Below are 25,297 nucleotides of genomic sequence, written 5' to 3'. Positions count from 1 at the left end.
ATGGGGACTGGAATTTCTTTTTCTAAAAATAGCAGCCATCGATTCACCAGTGGCAGCCATTGTGGCAGGGGTGAGCAAACCAAAGGCAAAGAAAAGGGAGCTTGCAGCTCAAAGGCGCCAAAAATTTCAGGAATCTGCATTGATTGGCCCAAACAGAAAAGGCAGGAGGAGCAAGCACATACAAGCGCCACACCCCAAGCCTTGGCCTTCTTGGCTTGCTGAGGCCCAAGAGCAGCGTGACCCACCCACCCTCCCTAGTTTTCAATGGTTGCTAGTTGACTTGTTATAATGTTTATTGCAAAAAATGTACTTGTCGCAGCCCGGCGGGTTGGCAACGGAATCGCAACATCTGGGGGAAGAAGCCGAGCCAGGTGGCTGGTCTTCTCAATGGTTGTGCCCTTGGAGAAGGGCCGGGGGTGGGGCGGGTAGTCTTAGCTGGTGCCTGCTAAGCCAGTAGGCTTATCCGGTGCCCGCTACCCCGAGCAGGAAGGGTTGAAACCGGGGGTATCCACACCTGGGGCTTCCAGCTTCCTGCGCAATGCCCCAATGGAGATTGGGGACAGCACGATGTTGCGACCCATTTGTCTGCCCAGCTTCTTAAGTTTAATGTTGTTTACCAGTTAATAAATTGGGCTGCGGCCCAATCCATTTCCAAACTCTGTTTTGGTGTGTTTATTTGTCGGGGAAGGGTCTACACCATCTGCATACAATGCACTTCTTCTTTTAAAGATATACCCATTGATTTTTCTTGTTCTTCAAAAATAGGAATTTCTTCTTGCTTCTTCTTTGTAGGTTTTTGTTACACCTCCAAGCAGCCTTGGCATGTAAATATATAAGTATTCCACCACCGGAGGATGCGATAGCTGGAAGATAGGAAAAGTTCTGAAAATATTGCCTGCTTATGATCATCTGCAAAATCGAATTATGAAAATTAACAGTCCCCCGTCCCACCCTGCCTTTCTGCAAATTTTATTTTGCTCAAAAATGGGTGGGGGGTGGGGGGAGAGAGAGAGAGAGATCAGCATAAAAACCCAAACCCCAAACCTTAGGATAAAGAAACTGGGACACAAGTGGGTGTGAAACAAGGCTGAGGATTTTCATGTGTTAAAAGCTGAACGGCAAGAAAAGAACTTCTCCTCCCTTGAATGTGGGCACCTTAAGAGGCAACACAATAGGTTTGTCATCCTTTGGGCAACCCCACCCTGGATCAAAGTACAAAATGGCAAGGGAGTTGCTCCTCCCTTCCCTGTATTTAGAAACACTAGTCACCGATATGATCCCCCTATGCAGGTCAACATACCGGTTTTGGTACCAATGCCAAACATCGAGAGAATTCCCCAGCCCTAGACCCATGGTGATACAGTCAGGCCACAGTTTCTGGTTTGGTTACCTTGTCCCATCCACAGTGACTTTGCAAATCTAACCGACTGAAATCTAACCAAACCTGCACCAATCTTGAGTGTGGAAAGCAAGATCATCACGCTCTCCTCTATCTCTTGGCGTCAATCCTGTGGCAGGGAGGATGGCCACATATCTATCACAGATCGCTGAGGGTTCTCACAAGAGCCAGACGAAACGTCTTTTCCCCTGTGCTATTACGAGGTCGGTTTGGGAAGTCACCCCTGGCAACAGGATATGCCCACGCTGTCCAACCAAGTTGAAACGTTAGAAACATCCTACTTTTTTTTGGTATGTTTTTGTCCGAAATATAATATTTCAAGAGAAGATCTGTTATCACGGATCGCATGTAACACCCCCGCTCTGCCCCCAAAGTTTGTATTTTAAAAAATTACTTAGCAACAACTCTGAGATTCTAGGGAATACAGTGATTAAGAACAGCGAACTCTAATCTGGGGAAGTGGATTTGATCCCCCACTCCACCGCGTGAGCTCTAATCTGGTGGGTTGAATATGTTTCCCCACTCTTCCCCATAAAACCTGCTGGGTGACCTTGGTCCAATCACAGTTCTCTCAGAACTCTCCATGCTACACCTACCTCACAAGGTGTCTGTTGTGGGAAGGGGGAGGGAAGGCAGTGGCAAACCACTTTGAAACCCCTCGATGGTAGAAAAAAGCAGGGCATAAAAATGAACTCTTCTTTAGGAGCAGCAGTGGCGTAGGAGGTTAAGAGCTCGTGTATCTAATCTGGAGGAACCGGGGTTGATTCCCAGCTCTGCCGCCTGAGATGTGGAGGCTTATCTGGGGAATTCAGATTAGCCTGTGCACTCCAACACATGCCAGCTGGGTGACCTTGGGCTAGTCACGGCTTTTCGGAGCTCTCTCAGCCCCACCCACCTCACAGGGTGTTTGTTGTGAGGGGGGAAGGGCAAGGAGATTGTAAGCCCCTTTGAGTTTCTTGCAGGAGAGAAAGGGGGGATATAAATCCAAACTCCTCCTCCTCCTCCTCCTCCTCCTCCTCCTCCTCTTCTTCTTCTTCTTCTTCTTAAAAGCTCCTCCTACTTTCATGAGGCCCCCTTGCTTACGATTGAGAAAACATGAGGGGCCCTTGTTTACAAGATCCCCTTGCTTAAGATTTAAAACAAGCAGTGTTTTGTGTGTGGTATTCAGGAATATGATATATGTATTTATTTACCTCAGTGAAGCAGAAAACATTCATTACTGGTACCTGTTGGTGGTGCATGCCCAGAAGTATCATGCAACATTATTGTGATACCTGCCACAGTGAAAGAATTGCATGGTTGCCTAGGCAACGCAGCACCTTTGTCCCATAGGAACCACGCAGCATTGTGAAAATGTACCGACACAAAGTGTCAGCCCCTTCTCTCCTTTGTTTCACTTGACCTCAGCAGTTGGTAGAATTCTCTCATCCAGCATCAGTGCAATATTTTAACTTGAGTAAGCATGAATTGTGTTAATAAAGGCTTATTTAACTATGGGGTTCCATCTCTTTTCAGCTGTTTTCCAGATACTGCTTTTCAAGGTCATTTTAGAATACTCCATTTTATGTACTCCGAAGCCCTGCCCGACTTTCATTGGTTGTTTGTACTGTCCTTTCTTAAATGGACTTTTTTCCGATTAATTGGTGTTTTTGAGTTGGCTTGTATTGTTGTTATATTTTATTGGTATGATTTTAAAAAATTTTGCTTTATTGTTGCAAGTCACCCTGAACAGACCTAGAGAGATGGCACTCAACATTTCTAAATAAATGAAAAGCAAAATATGGGACCAGTTCAGTCAGGGTTATAACGGTTGTGTGATGACACTTCCATGTGAAGACCCTTTCATAGCATTGGCAAATTGAGTGACGATCTACATAAATCTTCAGTCTCTGTGATATTTGCAATAGAGATTGGGGAAATTCCTAGAACATCACTCAAAGCAGTGACATCACTTATGGGTTTTCGCCTGGAAAAATCATTGTTGTGCTATGCAACTGTCCTCTGGGTCAGGTGACAGTTATGCAAGCATATCATCAATCTTGGGGGTTTGGAAATGATTTGGGTAGAGAGTCTAAACATGTTTAGAACATAAGAACAAGCCAACTGGATCAGACTAGAGTCCATCTAGTCCAGCTCTCTGCTACTCGCAGTGGCCCACCAGGTGCCTTTGGGAGTTCACGTGCAGGAGGTGAAAGCAATGGCCTTCTGTGGCTGTTGCTCCCGAACACCTGAACTGTTAAGGCATTTGCAATCTCAGATCAAAGAGGATCAAGATTGGTAGCCATAGAGCGACTTCTCCTCCATCAATCTGTCCAAGCCCCTTTTAAAGCCATCCAGGTAAGTGGCCATCACCACCTCCTGTGGCAGCATATTCCAAACACCAATCACATGTTGTGTGAAGAAGTGTTTCCTTGTATTAGTCCTAATTCTTCCCCCCAGCATTTTCAATGGATGCCCCCTGGTTCTAGTATTGTGAGAAGGAGAGAAAAATTTCTCTCCGTCAACATTTTCTACCCCATGCATAATTTTATAGACTTCAATCAAAATTATGTTTTCTCATGAACCATGAACTGGGAGTTTTCTTCTGGGGATTTCTACTTGCTCCAGCCCTCAGATGTAGCAGAAGATATTCCTCTTCTCAGAATTTTGCATCACATTCTGAGGCCAAAATAGACTAGCTGTTGACATACAGTAGATAACTGTTGACAGACCTATCACTCAGGACACCAGGCTTAAACTTCAAGGAACTCACCCTAATAATGACCAGTCACCCAGTTACGATTTGAATATGATACTGTCAAGAGCCAGCGTGGTACGGTGGTTAAAATATCAGACTAGGATCTGCGAAACCCAGGTCTGAATCCCGTGGAAGCTTGCTGGGTAACCTTAAGCCAGACACACACTCCCTGCCTTGATCTTAGCATGTATTTACGTGGGAGGCCTCCAAGGACTACCAGAAGTGTGAGGAAGAGGCAGACAATAGCAAACCCCTTCTCGGTGTCTCTTGCCTTGAAAACCCAATGGGGTCACCATAACTCAGTTGTGGCTTCAAAGCCAAAAAAAAGCATCAAATGTAAATGTTTCTAGTTCCAGGGTCTGCAACCCACGGTTCCAGAGCCGTATGTGACTCTTTTAGCCGTATACTGCAGCTCCACATGGCCTGGAGGTCGGAGGGTAGTGTGGGCGTGCCCCTCCAGCCCTCCAGAGCAGCGCTGGAAGGAAAGTTGAGTGGAGGGGCCGAACCAGAGGCGGCTCCGTGCATGAGGGTGCCGCTTTTTGCGTTCCCTCCACTCAGCTCTCCTTCCAGTGCTACTTTGGAGGGCTGGAGGGACATGCCCTTGCTGCCCTCCAACCCCTGGAGGTCTGAGGGTAGCGTGGGCATGTCCCTCCAGAGCAGCTGCCATCCCCCCTCTGCCATCCCCACAGCCACCATCCCCCCTCTGACCCACGGAGCAGAGGGGGTTTCCCTGCCCGGCGCCTCCGCCTCCCAGTGCTGGAAAGAAAAGGTGAGTGGAGGGGCCGAACCAGAGGCGGCTCCGTGTGGAGCAACCTCTCCGGCTTGGTAGATCTTCGGGGCCATGGAAAACAGGTCCAAATGGCTCTTTGGGTGGTAACCCCTGTTGCCGACCCCTCTTCTAGAGCTATCATTTAGTAGAGAAAGTGTTGCGTGTTCCCTCTATTAATGCAGAGCATGTGGTCTCTTTCTCTGAATTTAGAACTGTATTTTCATGACTTTTGATTTAATGAAACTTCTGTCAAAGACAGCAATACAGTTTGGCTAATGGTTTTGACCTGTCTATTTCTCTCCTTTGTCTGTCTGCCTATCTGTCTCTACCTGTCTGTCCGTTTGCTTCTCATTATTTTTCGTCTCACCGTTTCTCCACGGAGCTAAGGGCAGCGTGGTTTCCCATCTATCCTCTAACAGCAATTCTGAGATAAATTAGCCTGTAATGGAGTGATTAGACTATGAAATTAAGGGCTAAAAAGAATAAATTCCCATGTAGGGTCAACAAATTCGATTAGAAAAAAGTCAATAATAAAACTGATAATGTATTGCCAGCAAAAAACAACACAAATAGGGCCCCTGATAGCCTACATTGCAAATATGTTCATATACAGTTATGCCATAAATAAACAAATCAGTTTCCAACCCTGACCAAACGTTTTGACTTTCCTCAGTGGTCAAAAACTACACAAGTCTCAGAAACAAAATATTGCTTTTAAAGATCTTTAAGGACTTTTGAAAATTTGCAGGATCAGACACCTGACTGCCACAGCTTATCATCTGCAATCAAAGGGTCTCAATGAGAAACATAATGGCCCTCTCAGTCATATGTTAAAAACTAATGCACACAACCATCCAAATGTCATGCCCTTATATAAAGCCATTGTGCGACCGCACTTGGAGTACTGTGTCCAGTTCTGGTCGCCACATCTCAAAAAGGATATCGAAGAGATAGAAAAAGTGCAGAGAAGGGCAACGAGGATGATTGAGGGACTGGAGCACCTTCCTTATGAGGAGAGGCTGCAGCGTTTGGGACTCTTTAGTTTGGAGAGGAGACGTCTGAGGGGGGATATGATTGAAGTCTACAAAATTATGCATGGGGTAGAAAATGTTGACAGACATTTGTTGACAGACATCTTTCTCACAATACTAGAACCAGGGGGGATACATTGAAAATGCTGGGGGGAAGAATTAGGACTAATAAAAGGAAACACTTCTTCACACAACGTGTGATTGGTGTTTGGCATATGCTGCCACAGGAGGTGGTGATGGCCACTAACCTGGATAGCTTTAAAAAGGGCTTGGAAAGATTTATGGAGGAGAAGTCGATTTATGGCTACCAATCTTGATCCTCTTTGATCTGAGATTGCAAATGCCTTAACAACAGATCCAGGTGCTTTCTGGGAGCGAAAAAAAGCAGCCATGAAGGCTTCATTGCTTTCACATCACAAAATGTGACCTCCCAAAAGAGCACCTGGTCGAGCTCCTACCTGCGAGTAGCAGAGAGCTAGACTAGATGGACTCTGGTCTGATCCAGCAGGCTTGTTCTTATGTTCTTATGTTCTTATCAATGATTGCAGAATTTCCTGTTTGGGTTCAGGGCATATCCCAAGAAAGTTTGGGATTCAGCCCTTTTGAGCTCTCTTCTGTTGACAACCTAGAGGGCCAATAAACGTTTTTTAAAAGGCGTGGACCGGATGTGAATAAGTTGAGAGCTGGGATGTGGTTAATTACCAACAAGGGTTCCTAGATCACCTGAAAACACACACAAAGAGACTGTAGTTAGCAACGTGCACAACAGAAACAGAAGACCTGGTATGATGTGAGGGCCAGCGACAGAGTTTTTTAAACCAGGAGACCAGGTCCTTGTACTGAGACCCAAAAGGAGAAGAACACTGGAAGTTTCCTGGGAAGGCGTCTTCTGTGTGGTGGATAGTTTTGCAGGACTAATCACAAACACCAGGACATCCTGATATACTGTACGCGTCAATCAAAAATACCACATATTATCATAGTCTGGATGCTAGAAGTCCTCTTTAGCAATCACTCAGCCAAGCGGAGGACTACCAACACCTTTCATCTTCACAGCATTTTACAGGTTTGAGGGGGAGAATGATGTCTTAATTGTTTCCTACGATGTGTCAACAGATTTAATCACACCCACTTGTCTATGGCCAGGAGAGTATAAAAACCCGGGAGTTCTATCCTATCTCTCACTATCTTCCTTAACTCCTGGACTCTCCAAAGAACCAGGTAAGTCAGAGCGTTACAGGTAGAATTAATATTCCTGTGGGAAGGTTCTTGCAGCAGAGATGTTGGAGCAGGCGTATTTGCAGAGGAGAATTTGCCATCTAATGTTTGCTCTGAGGGAACCAGTTGGATGGCAGAAGGCTTGGAGACATCTAGACGGGCTAGCTTGAAAGACTTTTTCATAGCAACCGAGTTTCCGAAACTCCAGAACGAAACCTCCAGGAATTCATTTGAATGCTACACAGGAAATTTAAAGAGTTGCCAGAGTTCAGATTTCCACTCTTCGTGTCTCAATTCTGCTATTTCTTCCCGCCGAAGGTTGAAAATAATTAAATAAGTGCTTCAGGGAGAGCTTTCTTGCCCTCAGCAAGACTTGCCTTTGAGCAATGATCTTCTTGCCCTCTTAGATCTATCCATATCTGGAGCAGAGTGGCCATTTATGCTACAGGGAAATTTTCACATGGGTCACTACCTCAGTGGGACACTGACGCCCTGTCAGTGGAGCATGAGGGGGGCGGGATTTGTGGAGGAAACAGACTTCAATGGGGTACAACACCATAGAGTTCACCAGCCATTTTCTCTAGGTGAACTGATCTCTGTTGCCTGGAGATTAGTTTGTAATCTCAAAGAGATCTGCAGCCACCATTTGGAAGATGGCAACCTTACCTATGAATAGAATGTACCTCAGTAGGTCTGAGCAGTGGACTCTAATCTGAAGAACTGGGTTTGCTTCCCTGCTGCTCCACACGAGTGGTGGAGTCTTATCTGGTGAAGCAAATGTGTTTCCGCACTCCTACAATCGTGTTGGGTGCCCTTGGGCTATTCACAGTTCTCTCAGAACTCCTCAGCCTCACTGACCTCACAAGGGGTCTGTTGTGGGGAGAGGAAGGGAAGGAGTTTGTAAGCCTCTTTGAGTCTCTTTACTGACTGCTGCATTCAGCAAATGAAAACCTGATGGTGGTCCTGAGCCCAAAATTGGTCCAGCTAATCTCAACCAAGAGCAGGGCCTTCTCTGCTCTGGCCCCAACCTGGTGGAATGCTCTGCTAGGATTGGTTCGGCCCCTTCAACACCTCATGCAGTTTTGCAGAACCTCTAAGATGGAGCTGTTCCACTAGGCATATAATTGAGCCAGCTATGGTTTCTTATCATTTCAGCCTCCCTCTCTTTCATCTACCTTTACGTAGGAGGTTAAGAGCTTGTGTATCTAATCTGGAGGAACTGGGGTTGATTCCCCGCTCTGCCGCCTGAGCTGTGGAGGCTTATCTGGGGAATTCAGATTAGCTTGTACACTCCCACACACGCCAGCTGGGTGACCTTGGGCTAGTCACAGTTTTTCGGAGCTCTCTCAGCCCCACCTACCTCACAGGGTGTTTGTTGTGAGGGGGGAACGGCAAGGAGATTGTAAGCCCCTTTGAGTCTCCTGCAGGAGAGAAAGGGGGGATATAAATCCAAACTCCTCTTCCTCTTCCTCCTCTTCCTCCTCCTCTTCCTCTTCCTCCTCTTCCTCCTCCTCCTCTTCTTCTTCTTCTTGCTGTTACTGTGACTTTGTGTTCCAAAATTGGATGTAACCCACTTTTGAGTTGTGTTGACTGAGAAAAACTCCTCCTCCTCCTCCTCCTCCTCCTCCTCCTCCTCCTCCTCCTCCTCTTCTTCTTCTTCTTCTTCTTCTTCTTCTTCTTCTTCTTCTTCTTCTTCTTCTTCTTCTTCTTCTTCTTCTTCTTCTTCTTCTTCTTCTTCTTCTTCTTCTTCTTCTTCTTCCTGTAGGTTAGTTTTCATTGAGTGGTTGAGTTGCCATATGCTTTTAGATTATGATTTCAATTGTTTTATTGTATTCATGGTACTGTTGAAAACTGCCGTGAGCCCATGAGGGAAAGGGCAGCATATGAAGCTAATAAAACGTCACTCAACTCAAGGCCAGAGGTCCCTGAATGAGACTTCAGGTAGTTTGAAGGATCTTGATGATTGTAGCAGCCAGGAGTTCTAAAAGATGCTATGGTCACCCAGATGCCTCTCATTCACTGAAAATCATTCAAGGGTTCATGCATGAACCTGGACAGACAGTAAAGTCTTAACTGCTTCCCCTACTGGCATGTTTAAAATTTGGATATGCTTACCGAACAATGAGAAGCCTCATAGTGCAGAGTGGTAAGCTGCAGTAAAAGCTCTGCCACAGCTAGGGTTCGATCCCTGCAGAAGTCGGTTTCAGGTAGCTGGCTCTTGGTTGACTCAGCCTTCCATCTTCCCAAGGTCTGTAAAATGAGTCCCAGGCTTGCTGGGGATAAACGTCAGTACTCTGTCAAGACCTGTTACGATCTCAGCTTTTTTCCTGGCTCTTGTCATGAGGCTATGGGGTGGGCTGGGAGGGCTGGGAGGGCTGGGCTGGGGGGGGCTCAGAGAGGCTAACAACATGATAAACGATACATTTCAACAATATAGCAATAACAAACAGTAACAGTAATAAAATACATAAGACTAAATAGAATCAGTTTCAGATGGCGACGAAGCATTTCAGGTTATACAAATTATAACACAAGGGATCACACGGTTGGGGGTGTGAGACAAGTTTGGGGAAGAGATATAAACAAAGAGATGTTATTTATTATTATTCTGTTTTATTACATTTCCAGCCACCCTTCTCCTTGTGCCCTTTCCATTCCTTTCACCTTTATAGTGGAACGGGGGAAGTCAGTGGCAAACCACCCCATAAACATAGTCTGCCTAGTGAATTTCCATTTTTTATGGAATTAGGGTCCATTACCATCTCTTGGACCCATTCTTTCTTTTCTCCTCTCGGGAGGGTTTAAGAGGGATATTGCGGGCATTGTTATGTTATGTATTAATTGCTGCATTTTCATTTATATTATTTAGAGATTAACTTGTATTTTATTTTATGTTTATCTGTATTTGAATGTTATGTTGTTCACCGCCCAGAGCCCTTCGGGGGTTGGGCGGTATATAAGTTGAATTAAATAAATAAATAAATAAATAAATAAATAAATAAATAAATAAATAAATAAATAAATAAAGTGATGTGATGTGATGTGATGTGATGTGATGTGATGTCACAAATGGGTCAGGAATGACCTGCTGCTTGCATAGAGGACTACTGTTACCTCTATCATATTGAACAATATGTTGCACACTGTATTGACCCAGAATTGCATTCTTTCAGAACTGACACCATCTCGGAAAGATGTCTTCTGATGGGATGGGAGGCCAGTGCTACGCCAGCTGCCCTGCATCGACTGTGTGCATACAGCCTCCACCCTTTGCCGTGACCATCCCGGGACCAGCACTTTACTGTCCGGCTCAACCATGTCAAATTGAACAGTGCAATCCATGCGCAGGTGCTGGAAGTGGCGCTATGGGGGGACATTTCGGGGCAGTTGACAGTCTGATAAGTTTGAATGCTGATAACATTAGTGGAGTGGATAGTTTGGGCAATGATGATAACATGGCATTATTTTTAAGACCACCATCGGGCCACCAGGGTTGGGGTCGTCCAGGATGGGGTCGTCCAGGGTGGGGCTACCCAGGATGGGGTCGCCCAGGATGGGGTTACCCCGGATGGGGTCATCCAGGATGGGGTTACCCAGGATGGGGTCGTCCAGGATGGGGTTACTCCGGATGGGGTCGTCCAGGATGGGGTGGCTACTCCGGATGGGGCCACTCAGGATGGGGTGCTGCCACTCAATTGCCTGAGAAAGATACCCACAAAAGTTCTGATTAAACCTGAAGAAAAAGAATCCCAGATGTTACCTCGGAACCGGAGAAAACTGAAGACGAATTTGGAGTTTGAGTTTGTGGAGAAGGTCACAGGAGGATTAGTCGTCGACTGAGACCATGACCTGGACTCTCAACTGATCTACCTTTGAACTTTGCGTTTGTGTATGCTTTCTCTTCCCCATAAGCACATGAAAAGAAATAACGTTATTTCCCTCCTGCCATTTTGCCTTCCTAATCTGGGCTGCTTGTAACTTTACAAATATGGCTTTTAGAGCATAAATACTTGACCCTCCTTATTTGTGAAAAAAAGGATAATTGTGTGTCCAAGTTCAGTTTCTACAAAAGCATTCGAAAACTGTTCTCATTACACCCTTTTCAACCTTTTCCCGTGTTTCCTTTTCCCAGTGTCTGTCCTGCTGGAAAAATGTCAGCATTTTATTCATTGCTCTTCTCATTAAACTTTCCGTTGCATCATGAAATGATCCTCTCTGATTATTCTATTTGCAAACATATTATTTGCAAACATATTATTGTCTCGTCTCAATTGGTGCTCACAATAATTAATGGTCCATGCTTTACTTTATGTGGTTCATACGCGCACACTATTCACAATGTCAAGTTACGAAGAACACCGTTTACTAGTGCAATAGTTCGACCATGTGTAATCAAAGCAAAATTTTCAGCAGACTATTGGAAATTCCCTCGAAAATAGGCCAATGAGGATTCTGGAAATTAGTGTTGGGGGAAAACAGTGAATTTTTTAAAAAAATGTTCCAGGAGGCACAGCAGTAGCTGAGAGTTGGTTAAAAGAGTACTGCAAGGGAAACTCTGTCAGGGTCACGAGATCAATCCGTAGTTGGTCCCGTTCTCTGCTCAGTTCAGAGGAACGTAGCTGCAGTGCTGCGTAGGCCCGGCGCTGCTCATCCCTCTCGTGGTCCATTCCTCGCTCCGGGTCCCGGGACTCTGCGAGGAACGTCGTCAGGTGGAATCGCTGTATAGTCCCCACTTCGTGCAGGGTGCCGACTCCCGTCCATGACTCGCGTCACGGGGAAGCTTCTACTTTCGATGGAGGAGAGGTCTGCCAGAATGGAGCACTCTCCTCGCCCAGCCATGCTGCAAAGATCTGGGTACGGTGGAGTGTGAGAAAACAGTTCCAGCATGATGTAAGGCTGGACACACTCAGACAAAGTCAACTTTGAAACAAAGGAACAAATTTTATTGAATTGTGTTGCCCTAAGATACAGGGTGCTAGAACTGAGGGTTCTTGCCCTCAGTTCCAGTATATATATACAGGTAGAAGTGGGCAGTCCTTCCCAGTGTTGGGAATGGGGATAACTGGGGAAACAGAAACTTAACATGTAACAGAAACTTAAGTGAGGGTCGCGACTCTGACAAACTCATCTATTCAAATTTCTTGGAATTTTTGGAACTGGGACATTAAGAGTATGGGGCAATATTCAAGTTGATTAACTCCCTGCTATAAAGTTGTTGACTTTATTAGACAAGTCATTGGTTTGGTAAGTTGGTAAGACATTGAAACATTGCCATCCACTAGGGCAGCGGTTCTCAACCTGTGGGTCGCGACCCCTTTGCGGGTAAAGTGACCCTTTCCCGGGGGTCGCCTAAGACTCTCTGCATCAGTGTTCTCCATCTGTAAAATGGATCAATGTTACGGTTGGGGGTCACCACAACATGAGGAACTGTATGAAAGGGTCGCTGCATTAGGAAGGTTGAGAACCACTGCACTAGGGTTTCCAAACTCCAGGTAGTAGCTGGAGCTCTCTCACTATTACAGTTAAACTCCAGGTGACAGAGATTAATTTACCAGAGAAAATTATTGCTTTGGAAGGTAGACTGGATGGCATTACACCCCCTTGAAATCCCTTCCCTCTCAAAATCCCATCCTCCTCAAGCTTAACTTTAAGGCCTTACGCGGCCTGGGACCCTCGTACCTTCGGGACCGCATTACCCCATATGTCCCGAGTCGACCTCTGTGCTCAGCAGAGGCCAATTTACTGGTGGTTCCTGGCCCCTCAATGATGCGGCTGGCCTCCACTTGGGCCAGGGCCTTTACGGCTCTGGCCCCTGCCTGGTGGAACACTCTACCACCAGCTGTCCGGGCCCTGCGGGACCTTGGAGAGTTCTGTAGGGCCTGCAAGACCGAATTGTTCCACCGGGCCTTCGGAGAGACCAGCCGCTGAGGGTGCCCTGCTTTCATCCTCCCCCTGCTGTATAGGGTCCCTAACATCATCGGGACCCATCATTCTTCTTGGGAGGGTTGCATATGGGTTTGTGGGATACTGTTTTAGAATGAAAATTTTAAACTTTTATATATTTATGTTTATATATGCTTTTATATTGTTCACCGCCCTGAGCCCTTTGGGGATAGGGCGGTATACTAAATCAAATAATAAATAAATAAATAAACTTCCAAAATCTTCAGGTATTTCCCCAAAGGCAACCCTTTCAACCACTGATAAGATAGGGCCTGCATGCTAAGAAGGTCCCACAGAAATGCAATGATATTCCTATTACTTCTTGAATTAAAAAAAATATCGACAAAAATTCAGACACATTCTCTTGCAGCCTGCTGCAGACTGAGCATTGGAAGCTGAGTAGCAGTTAAAGCAAGGGTGTCAAACTCCCGGCCCTCCAGATGTTCATGAACTACAATTCCCATCAGTCCCTCCCAACATGAGCATTGGCTATACTGGCAAGGGCTGATGGGAACTGTAGTTCATGAACATCTGGAGGGCCGCAAGTTTCACACCTGTGAGTTAAAGCGATCTGGAAATGAAACAGCTTTCTTCATTGCCCAACTTTCACACTGATACATGGTAACGGGAAATACTATGGCATGAATTATCTTGATCTTGGCTGCCAGTGGCACATCCATATGCTCAATCTTTTCCAGCTCCTTCATGGCTGGCTTTCCCAGTCTCAATCTCCTTTGGATTTCTTGGCTGCAACCTCCCTTCTGATTGAGGATGGAGCCAAGGAATACACAATACTGAACAATTTCAATTGATTTATCATAAATCTCAAAGTTGGATAATTTCCCAGTGCATATGTCAAGTGCCCTAATGGTAGCCTCACAAATAATCAAATGTTGTGGCACACCTGTCAGAATCCTGATTAATCACTTCTCACCTAAGTGTTTTATAGCTGTTGCTATCAACCCCACAATCCCTTTCACAGTTGGGACACATGTAATTCAGTGCTTCTGTTGTCTCCTGGCTGGAGGCTGGTAACTGATAGCTTGTTTACAACAGCTGTGACCTTGTAAGGAATTCCATAGAAGCAGAAATAAAAGGCTTTTGGGAGTAAAAGTCCATTTATTAAGACATCTTAGAAAGCTCAAGTACACGCAGTGGCAGGAATGGCACTTCCCGCCAGAAGCACAGGTTATAACACCATTCACCCCATCCCCCCTTCCTGCTTCCCATGGGAACGGAGTCTTCATCTCCCGCGCAAAGATAAAGTCTCCGCCGATGCATCTGGCCCATCGCCTGGGCTGTGGAATGCACTCAAGGTTACTTCACCATCAACACCATTGAATCCTTTACACTCTGCCTCCCCTAAAGAAGACCCCTTCCCCAGGTTTTCCAGCGGAAGAGGCGCTGTGAAAGCAAGAGAGAATATAAGTGCAGGGGCTTGCCATATTTTCGGAATAAACCCATTGATTATACCCAGAGGAATATCCCACCCAAGAGACTCAGCCATTGCATAGCGCTTATGACAAAGTTAGAGTCCAGGATAGCGCCAATTTCGTGAGGTGCTTGTGGCCACTGGTCATTAGTCGGTGGGGGCTCTCCGGCCCGGTCGCGTTGCCAGGCATCGGAAGCTGGAGCCCGGAGTGTTTGAACAAGCTGAAATGGAAGACAGGATGGATGTTACTATGAGAGTTAAGTAAATCTAAGCTGGCAGACATTGACATCATTAATCACTTTAGTAATCTGAGAAGGTTATACAAATATCTTGGCAAGTTTTGAAAATTTATGCACGTCTAAGAGATTTTTTGTAGATAAATACACCCAGGAGCCCACACCAAAGAGGAAAATCCAGCGGTGTTTCATCCCATTGCAGTTTCGGAGTCCTTTGTTTGTTGTAAAGGCATGGTCTCGACCGACTTCGTCATCCCCTCGGCTAGGGATGAAATCCATTGTTGAAATTACTGGGGTCCAAAGTTGCCATGGTAGTTGTGGCAACGGCCGGGGAAGGGAGCCACCAGACACAATTTCAAAGGGGGTTTTCTTTTGTACCTGCTACTAAGTGAACCGCATTGTTGTATGCACTGCATAAGCGGAATAAAGCTCTCGCATCTCAATTGTCTTGGTGGTAGCTGGTAAAAAACAAACGTAAATAATTGCTCTTAGGGTTCCTGTTAAGTTCGCTCTTCCTGCCATACTTTGAAGTGGCGAAGTGGTGTCGGCGCGGCTGACCAACAACCCCAAAACGCCTTCCGTGAACTTTGAGATGAATTGGGGTCAAGGGTGCGGAGACCACCTGTAACGGGGCGGAATGGAGACGGTAAACATGTTAGAATAAACAGCCCGTACCAACCTAGGAGCGGAGGGAATGGAAGCACATGGAATAAAATGGGTTTGCTTGAGAATAAGTCTACCACCAACTATAAAACCGGTGGTTAAGCAAGGACTTTCGAGGGCAAATCTTGTAATAAAAATCCATGGAGATGACTTCCCAAGGGCGGGGAGGCTACCGGAGAGGTTTCAATAGTCCATGGCCTTTCCTGGGATGGTTTCGGCTTCGTAACAAACCTTGCAGCCTTTAATGTGCTGCCCTAATGTCTTTATGTAGCATTGCGGCGCTACCACCAGAACCGCGGCGGGCTAAATGCAGAGCTCTTCTAAAAAAGCCAAAATGTCCAGTCAAGCGGGCATCGGTGTATAGCTTCAAGAACCTGCTTGCATGGAGGGGGAGATCGCATTGAACATTCCTCCCTCACGTAAACTCCATCCTCCAAACGCAATTGGAGTCTCCTCTGCCCGCTGGAGGTTTCTCGTGGTAGCCTCGCCTCCTCCAGTCTCCCGCCAGTATATAATGAGAGCGAGATTGGGAAATGGGGGTGGAGGGAGAAGTGGACGCTTGAGATCGGTGACAGCCAACCCAACTGGGGAGGGGGAAAAGAACAGTCATGGAATGTCTCGCAAGTAAAGCAGCTCCACCCTCGGGTCAGAAGCGGCAGCTGCCAGCCAGTTTGTTGGTTTTCCCAGGGAAAAAAATGGGATCTGTAAAGAGAAACGAGAAAAGAACCGGCCCATTAGCGAGAAGTTGTTTCGCGGACATCTTGAGGCAGTGGAAAAGAGCTGCGTGGTTTTATGATCCCACTAAACTTCTGGAAGGGGGTGCTTAGTTCTCCAGCCAGTGGCCAAGTGGGAGAGTGCTACTTTGATGGGTCGCATTCTCATTGTCTCCCACAGTCCAGTTGAGTTCGGCACCAGAGAATTTTTTAGACAAAATAAGCACACGGAACCAGCTTACCATCTTTATTTTTTTTTTCTGCAACAGGGCTGCCCCAAGTGCTTTGGTCCGGAAAGTATCCAATGCGAACCACAAACGGGAAAGATCTCTGGGTCAGGGTGCTTTAGGATAGGTTCGATGTGGTAAACGATTTTAATAGTTGAAAGGGCTGTTTACATTCCTCTGACCAGGCAAGTAGCCTCCGGCTTGGCCGGACAGTGCGACTCAAATTACCCTTAGTCGCGTAGAAGGGTCTGGGAGAGGAGAGTCTGCTCCAGCTAATTTGGGGTAGAAGTCCGCGATAGAAATTAGTAAAACCAAGAAACTTGACTGGAGTTCTTTTGCGGTTGGTGAGGGCTAGCCATTGGAGGACTGCGCCAATTTTAGTGGATCCATTTTAAGCCCTCGGCTTAGATCCGGTAACCCAAATAGTCAATGGAGGTCTGATGAAAACAGCATTTGAGAGTTTGGCAAAGAGAGAGTTATACCGGCAAGCTGCTTTCACACCTCCCTCGAACCAATATTTCATGCCTTTCTATGGTTTCAGAGTAAATTCAAAACGCCATCTAAGTATACAACAACTCCCCATTGTACAGTAAATCATGGAGAACTTCGTTGATAAGGCCATAAAAGTCTGGGGCCCCAATTTAACCCGAATGGCATTATTAACATTCAAACTGTCCAAACTTCTTGTGTTAAACGCAGTCAGGGTGTTCATAGCCTTCAGCAATTCTTCTGACTCTGTGTAAGCTTCTCTCAAGTCCAATTTAGTAAAAAATGCTGCCTTGCCGAAAGTGTACTCCAAAAGTTAGTCCATCAAGCGGATATTTATTATTGTGGGACCGTGATGAGACCTTTATAATCTGTGCAAAGTCAGAAGACCCATCTTTCTTTGGCACAAAACGGGAGTAGCGTGCGGTGTGCGTTTGGTAGTTCATTGCATGAACCCATGAAGTAGGTTCTTCGGTCCAAGAAGCGCAACGGGTTCCTCCTGTTTGGGACCTATGCGGATCTTACCTTGTAGTTAAAACTCTGGTTGTAGCGACAATTTTACAGTCAGTGTCTCTGTGGTGGTAACTGATCGCATTCCCGTTCTGAAAAACTCTGGCTAGATCATGATATGCAAGTGGGATGCCAATAGAATCGGAGCAATCAATGAGGAAGCCAGGGAGGTGTGTGTCAGGGAGACGCTATTTTCCCAATTCATGTGTTCACCGCAGGGAGGGTCAAGGAATTCTAGGATCCGTTTCTTTCCAAATGAACTTTGGTTCATGTAACACAAATCCAAGGCATGCCCAAAACTAAGGGAGGTTTGACACCACGCCAAAATAAAACTAATTTCTCCCCAATGGTCGGCTTAACGGAGGAGAACCGCCTGTGTTTTGTAATTGGCCGTCCTTTCGCTCCTCGGTTCATTTAAAGGAATGGTATGGGCTTAGCCAGGGGAATTCGTCCAGACCTAGCTCCTCCGTTAATCTGGGGCCGTGATTAAGTGGAGCAGTCGAATCCATAAGTGCGGGCCAGGCTATAATGCGTGTGTTTAGCTGGGTTGGCCAGAAATGCTTGAACAGTAATGGAGCGCTGCCTTCACCGCCACCGGCTGAGAGTCGGGCCCATGTCCATGGGGCTGAAGAGGCGTTCACGCTTCCCTCCCTCTGGTCAGCCAACCGCTAGACGAGCCTGTGGAGGCGCCCTGACCCGCGTGGTGGTTTGGCAGACGGAGGCGCTGAGCTGGAGCGGTTGGTTTTTGCTTCTTGATACATGCTGCATTGACCTGGGTCTCCGCAGTAAAGACACAATCCCAGTCGGCGAACACGGCGCTCAGAGGTGGTCGCAGGGCTGGGCTCTGACTTGGTGGACACAGTAGTGGTTTTGGCTGCATGGCCTCCTTGGACGAAGCTTATTCCAAATCCAGACGCAATTTGGGACCCTAACTGAATCCAACTTAAAGAAAATGAGGAACCCGGAATTAAAACACCGCTTCAATGAAGCTTCGGTCATCCACAGCATCCGAGAAGTATTCGCATTTCATGCCTGTACCCAGGGAGAAGTCACAGGTACGCCGACGTAAATTCACGGGTGGCAATTTCGCAAACGGGCGGTTGCCTTGTTGGATGGTTTTGATGGTGCGGATAGCTTCATTCTCTGGATCTTGAAAGGCTCTTTAAGGCTTGGAGAATATGGCACGTGCCAGAGTCCTCATCCCGTAAATCCAAAAGAGTCAATGTAACCAGTCGGTTGTTGCCCCATCCAGGACTGGAGCCGATGTCCCGTATTTTCGCCATTTCAGACCGGTATATAAATCATCATAGTCTCCAAGTAAACAGCTGCACGCGAGGGAAGCTCTAAGCGGTCCACTAAAACGGGCTGGTATCGGGTCGTATAGTATTCCGCTCGGACGGGCTCCATACCGCTGGGGAGGTGGTTGCGCTGGTTGAGTAGGGTTGGGCAGGCAGCTGTTGCAAAACGGGGGCGGAATCGGGCGCCATGGCACCGCTGGCGCTTAGTGGTGACCCAGGCACGCGGCCCCCCTGGTACCGTATGATCAGTAACAGCATAGACCTAACTAGCTTCCCGGCCCGTTGCCTCCTTAGTTCCTCTCCTCCAACGCAGCCGCATCCCTCCGCGCAGTCAATGCATCCCAGCGCATGCAAAGCAGCTTTTTTCGCTCCAATTCTAGCCAGCCCGTTCCGCTTGTATTTCCAGCGGTCACCTTTGCGGCGTTAGAGCCTGAACGCCGTTGCCGCTGTAAATCCAGTCTGGAAATGTTCCAGGACTTTACCGCTGGACCGACAGATTTGGGCATAAGCTTGTCGTTGGAGCGGCCTTTGCACGGGTCCAACTCGAGCTGGACTTTATGCTGCTGTTCCGGTCCCCTGCAGGTTTTTTCGCGCCTTTAGTTGCAACTGTGCCCGCTCCTCCCATAGCTGGCGCTCACGGTTCCACATGCCGCTTGGCATCTCGTGAAGTCGCCCTAATTCTCATCCCAGTCCTCGATGGGAGAGAGGAAACCGGTCCGCTGGGAATGCAGGCTTTCTCTCGACTCTTCGCCGCCTGGAAGCGACATCGGAGACACCGTAGTCACTGGGGAAGCCACCGGTGGCTCCTCAGGCACCCTTGGCAGGCGGTCACGCTGGCCCAGGATTAGGTCCGATTAAAGCGTACGGATACCCTCCCAATTCCAGGTTTAGTCCCGGGTGTCCCTTTGGATCGGCTCCCAGTGCTGTGCCACGGGTGGTTCCTTGGGAGCATCACCGTAATAATGAAGTCCAGGGAATCGCTCAATGGATTCCTGGGTTGCCGTGATGCAAAGGTGGTCAAGCCCGCCTCCATGACAGGTTGCATCTGAGGTTTGTAATCCACACCTAAAACGTGGTAGAGATCCATCCATGGGTGCTCGGGATCCATAGACAGCCCCAAACGCATCATGGAAGTCCCCATGGTCGCTGCCAGCCCTCGCTCCAACGTGGCAGCGAAGACTCGCTGATAATAGGGACGGAAGAGCCACCAGCTGGTGGCCTCGTCACGGGTTCCTCTATAGATCCAGAAGGGGAAAGGTCGGAGCCCTTGGGGCTACTGCACTTCCGTGAAAATATCTAACCCTCTCCATCGCAAGACAAGAGGTCCACTGCACAGGAATATAGATGAATTAGATTCTGCCACAATGTAAGGAATTCCATAGAAGCAGAAATAAAAGGCTTTTGGGAGTAAAAGTCCATTTATTAAGACATCTTAGAAAGCTCAAGTACACGCAGTGGCAGGAATGGCACTTCCCGCCAGAAGCACAGGTTATAACACCATTCACCCCATCCCCCCTTCCTGCTTCCCATGGGAACGGAGTCTTCATCTCCCGCGCAAAGATAAAGTCTCCGCCGATGCATCTGGCCCATCGCCCGGGCTGTGGAATGCACTCAAGGTTACTTCACCATCAACACCATTGAATCCTTTACAGACCTCACATAGCTGCAACTCTGTGACCTTGTCCTAATCTCTACCAGCTTTGCTTTGTAGCATGTTTTAGCTTCACTTGGCTACCCCTGCATTCCTTCTCCCCATAGTGGCGGGCAGTGGTGGGATCCAAAAATTTTAGTAACAAGTTCCCATGGTGGTGGGATTCAACAGTGGTGTAGCGCCAATGGGGCTGGGTGGGGAATGACGCGGGCATAGCCAGGCATTCCGGGGGTGGGGCATTGCTGGGCGGGGCTGTGGCAAAAATGGGAAATTGGGCGGGAAATGAATGCACGCAGGTGCAGGCTGCCACGCATGCCGGTGCACCTCCTGCTAGACTGCTTCAAGTTCTGCGCACTACTGCTGAGGAGTGGAGGAGGGGCGTAACTAAGGCAAAAATCACGTGGCAAAATCACCAATTAGTAACCCCCTCTCGGCACACACAAATAATTAGTAACCTACTCTCGGGAACCTGTGAGAACCTGCTAGGATCCCACCTCTGGTGGCGGGCAACCAGATAATGGCTCAAACCTCACTAGATGTAAACATACTAACCTCCCTGCTTCCCAGCTGGCAGGGAGGGGGCTGGGGTGCAGAAAGTATATCTCCCTTTGCCTTTCCCACAGATCTGGCTATGAAAAGTAAAGTTCCTTGCCTCGCATAGACTTTCAGTAAATACTGCTATTATCAATATCAGAGTCTAGTTAATGTCTACTGACAGGCAACCTTACAAGATTTATTTCTTTTCAAACCAACCCAAACTTTTCATGATCCACACAGTAAACAGTTTTGTTGTAATCTATGAAACCCAAGCCTTTGTAGGAAATTTTTAAACTGTATTGTTACCTGCAATGGTGCAGTCTAAAAGGAAACGGGTGAATTAGCAAAGAACAGACCTTGATTTGCGAGTTGAGGCACCTCCAAAATCTTTTCTACCTGTGATGGGCAGGTTTTTCTCCTCAGAAATCATCAAGCGTCTGAAGTAAAAGTTTAACCATTTTATTTAGAAAAGTACAAATAATAAACGTTGAAGCACACAAATGGAAACACACAGAGAATTCATACAGTCCTAGTATTTAGATAAGAACATAAGAAAGAGCCTGCTGGATCAGACCAGAGTCCATCTAGTCCAGCACTCTGCTACTTGCAGTGGCCCACCAGGTGCCTTTGGGAGCTCACGTGCAGGATGTGAAAGCTAGATAGAGTTAAGGGGATAGGTTTGAATAGATCAGAGCATTGTAGGGAAAGGTGATAATTACTTTATCCTAGGCCTGTTCTGCATGGGCCAAAAATGTCCCTGGGGCGCTGATCGCAGGACTGGGGAGGCAAGACTCCACCCACCTCTGCCCATCAGAGCCCCCATCGATCGCACCAATGGAGAAGAGGCTTCTGTGGTGTGCAAGGCCTCTCCTCTGCTGGCTCCCAGTCCTGCCCTCTACAGCCGGCTGGTTCAGCTTTGCGCCCCCGGCTGGTTCAGCCCCCGGCTGGCTCAGCTTTGCGCCTCCGGCTTGTTACCCAAAATGATGGGACGAAACGACCCTCTTTGGTTGGGGAAATTAGCAGAGCACAAGGTCACTTAGCATGGCTTAAGGAGTGTTGGGTAACTTGGTTGATATATTGCCTGTGTATGTGAGAAACCAGACATCATGAGAAACCAGCAGTGAAAATAAAGGGAAAGGATTTTATTGAGACAATAAGAAATTGGAATAAAATAAAATCTCACTCACAATCACTCAGTTACTGGGGGTAAAAGGGGGAGAGAGGGAGGGAGAGAGAGAGAGAGAGAGAGAGAGAGAGAGAGAGAGAGATGAGATATCAAATATTATTGGTTCTGGTGGGATTTCCAGGCTGTGTGGCCATGGTCTGGTGGATTTTGTTCCTAACGTTTCGCCTGCATCTGTGGCTGGCATCTTCAGAGGTGTATCACAGAGAAAAGTCTGTTTCACACACTATCAAATATTATATTTACCGGTCTTGTAGTGGATGTCCAGGAGACAGAGACCTAATGGCTAGGCTCAGGATGATCAGCACTGATGGAACAATATTATCAAGCACCATGGTGGTGTGTGATAATATTGAACACCTGACTGGGCTCTGAGGTGAGCTTTTATAGGGGAAAACATGTCTTAGGGCAAAGGTTATCCTTGAACAAAGGATTTGTCCTGCTGTTCCTGGTGAGATAATGGTCTTGAGTATCAGACCATTGATCTTGATGGGTTTTGCCAGGTGTTGGATAATACAGGTAATGGCCTGTTAATGGGTGTTGCAACATAGATGGTCACAAGAAGGATAAATCATAAGAAAGGTTAACAAATATAGACAAAAGGGAACTAGTTTTGCCCAGGTGTGCTGTTGTTCGTATTCAAATGCTGTTTTTTGAGTATGTGCCAGGCATGAGGTGGGAGGGAGGGCCCTTTGGACATTTTTGCTCACAAGATCAGATACAGTCAGAACAGAACAGAAAGCCTTTATTGGCATGTTAAAAGAACACCAGCAATGACAATGAAAGGCAAGTGGAAAATACAATGGAAACACAAGGAAAAAGGGGAGCCAATCCCCCAAAGGAACTTGCCCGGGGGGGGGGGGGGGGGGGGGGGGGGGGGGTGGGGGAGGGGAGGAGTGGGGGGGGGGGGGGGGGGGGAGGGGGGGTGGTGGACGGGGGTGGGGGGGGGGGGGGGGTTGGAGGGGGTGGGGGTGGGGTGGCGTGGGGGGGGGGGGGGGTGGGGGGGGGGGGGGGTGGGGGGGGGGGGGGGTGGGGGGGGGGGGGGGTGGGGGGGGGGGGGGGTGGGGGGGGGGGGGGGTGGGGGGGGGGGGGGGTGGGGGGGGGGGGGGGTGGGGGGGGGGGGGGGTGGGGGGGGGGGGGGGTGGGGGGGGGGGGGGGTGGGGGGGGGGGGGGGTGGGGGGGGGGGGGGGTGGGGGGGGGGGGGGGTGGGGGGGGGGGGGGGTGGGGGGGGGGGGGGGTGGGGGGGGGGGGGGGTGGGGGGGGGGGGGGGTGGGGGGGGGGGGGGGTGGGGGGGGGGGGGGGTGGGGGGGGGGGGGGGTGGGGGGGGGGGGGGGTGGGGGGGGGGGGGGGTGGGGGGGGGGGGGGGTGGGGGGGGGGGGGGGTGGGGGGGGGGGGGGGTGGGGGGGGGGGGGGGTGGGGGGGGGGGGGGGTGGGGGGGGGGGGGGGTGGGGGGGGGGGGGGGTGGGGGGGGGGGGGGGTGGGGGGGGGGGGGGGTGGGGGGGGGGGGGGGTGGGGGGGGGGGGGGGTGGGGGGGGGGGGGGGTGGGGGGGGGGGGGGGTGGGGGGGGGGGGGGGTGGGGGGGGGGGGGGGTGGGGGGGGGGGGGGGTGGGGGGGGGGGGGGGTGGGGGGGGGGGGGGGTGGGGGGGGGGGGGGGTGGGGGGGGGGGGGGGTGGGGGGGGGGGGGGGTGGGGGGGGGGGGGGGTGGGGGGGGGGGGGGGTGGGGGGGGGGGGGGGTGGGGGGGGGGGGGGGTGGGGGGGGGGGGGGGTGGGGGGGGGGGGGGGTGGGGGGGGGGGGGGGTGGGGGGGGGGGGGGGTGGGGGGGGGGGGGGGTGGGGGGGGGGGGGGGTGGGGGGGGGGGGGGGTGGGGGGGGGGGGGGGTGGGGGGGGGGGGGGGTGGGGGGGGGGGGGGGTGGGGGGGGGGGGGGGTGGGGGGGGGGGGGGGTGGGGGGGGGGGGGGGTGGGGGGGGGGGGGGGTGGGGGGGGGGGGGGGTGGGGGGGGGGGGGGGTGGGGGGGGGGGGGGGTGGGGGGGGGGGGGGGTGGGGGGGGGGGGGGGTGGGGGGGGGGGGGGGTGGGGGGGGGGGGGGGTGGGGGGGGGGGGGGGTGGGGGGGGGGGGGGGTGGGGGGGGGGGGGGGTGGGGGGGGGGGGGGGTGGGGGGGGGGGGGGGTGGGGGGGGGGGGGGGTGGGGGGGGGGGGGGGTGGGGGGGGGGGGGGGTGGGGGGGGGGGGGGGTGGGGGGGGGGGGGGGTGGGGGGGGGGGGGGGTGGGGGGGGGGGGGGGTGGGGGGGGGGGGGGGTGGGGGGGGGGGGGGGTGGGGGGGGGGGGGGGTGGGGGGGGGGGGGGGTGGGGGGGGGGGGGGGTGGGGGGGGGGGGGGGTGGGGGGGGGGGGGGGTGGGGGGGGGGGGGGGTGGGGGGGGGGGGGGGTGGGGGGGGGGGGGGGTGGGGGGGGGGGGGGGTGGGGGGGGGGGGGGGTGGGGGGGGGGGGGGGTGGGGGGGGGGGGGGGTGGGGGGGGGGGGGGGTGGGGGGGGGGGGGGGTGGGGGGGGGGGGGGGTGGGGGGGGGGGGGGGTGGGGGGGGGGGGGGGTGGGGGGGGGGGGGGGTGGGGGGGGGGGGGGGTGGGGGGGGGGGGGGGTGGGGGGGGGGGGGGGTGGGGGGGGGGGGGGGTGGGGGGGGGGGGGGGTGGGGGGGGGGGGGGGTGGGGGGGGGGGGGGGTGGGGGGGGGGGGGGGTGGGGGGGGGGGGGGGTGGGGGGGGGGGGGGGTGGGGGGGGGGGGGGGTGGGGGGGGGGGGGGGTGGGGGGGGGGGGGGGTGGGGGGGGGGGGGGGTGGGGGGGGGGGGGGGTGGGGGGGGGGGGGGGTGGGGGGGGGGGGGGGTGGGGGGGGGGGGGGGTGGGGGGGGGGGGGGGTGGGGGGGGGGGGGGGTGGGGGGGGGGGGGGGTGGGGGGGGGGGGGGGTGGGGGGGGGGGGGGGTGGGGGGGGGGGGGGGTGGGGGGGGGGGGGGGTGGGGGGGGGGGGGGGTGGGGGGGGGGGGGGGTGGGGGGGGGGGGGGGTGGGGGGGGGGGGGGGTGGGGGGGGGGGGGGGTGGGGGGGGGGGGGGGTGGGGGGGGGGGGGGGTGGGGGGGGGGGGGGGTGGGGGGGGGGGGGGGTGGGGGGGGGGGGGGGTGGGGGGGGGGGGGGGTGGGGGGGGGGGGGGGTGGGGGGGGGGGGGGGTGGGGGGGGGGGGGGGTGGGGGGGGGGGGGGGTGGGGGGGGGGGGGGGTGGGGGGGGG

This window comes from Sphaerodactylus townsendi, linkage group LG01 (genome assembly GCF_021028975.2).
Source record: "Sphaerodactylus townsendi isolate TG3544 linkage group LG01, MPM_Stown_v2.3, whole genome shotgun sequence".
NCBI classification, from domain to species: Eukaryota; Metazoa; Chordata; class Lepidosauria; order Squamata; family Sphaerodactylidae; genus Sphaerodactylus; species Sphaerodactylus townsendi.
This window is presented reverse-complemented; position numbering follows the sequence as displayed.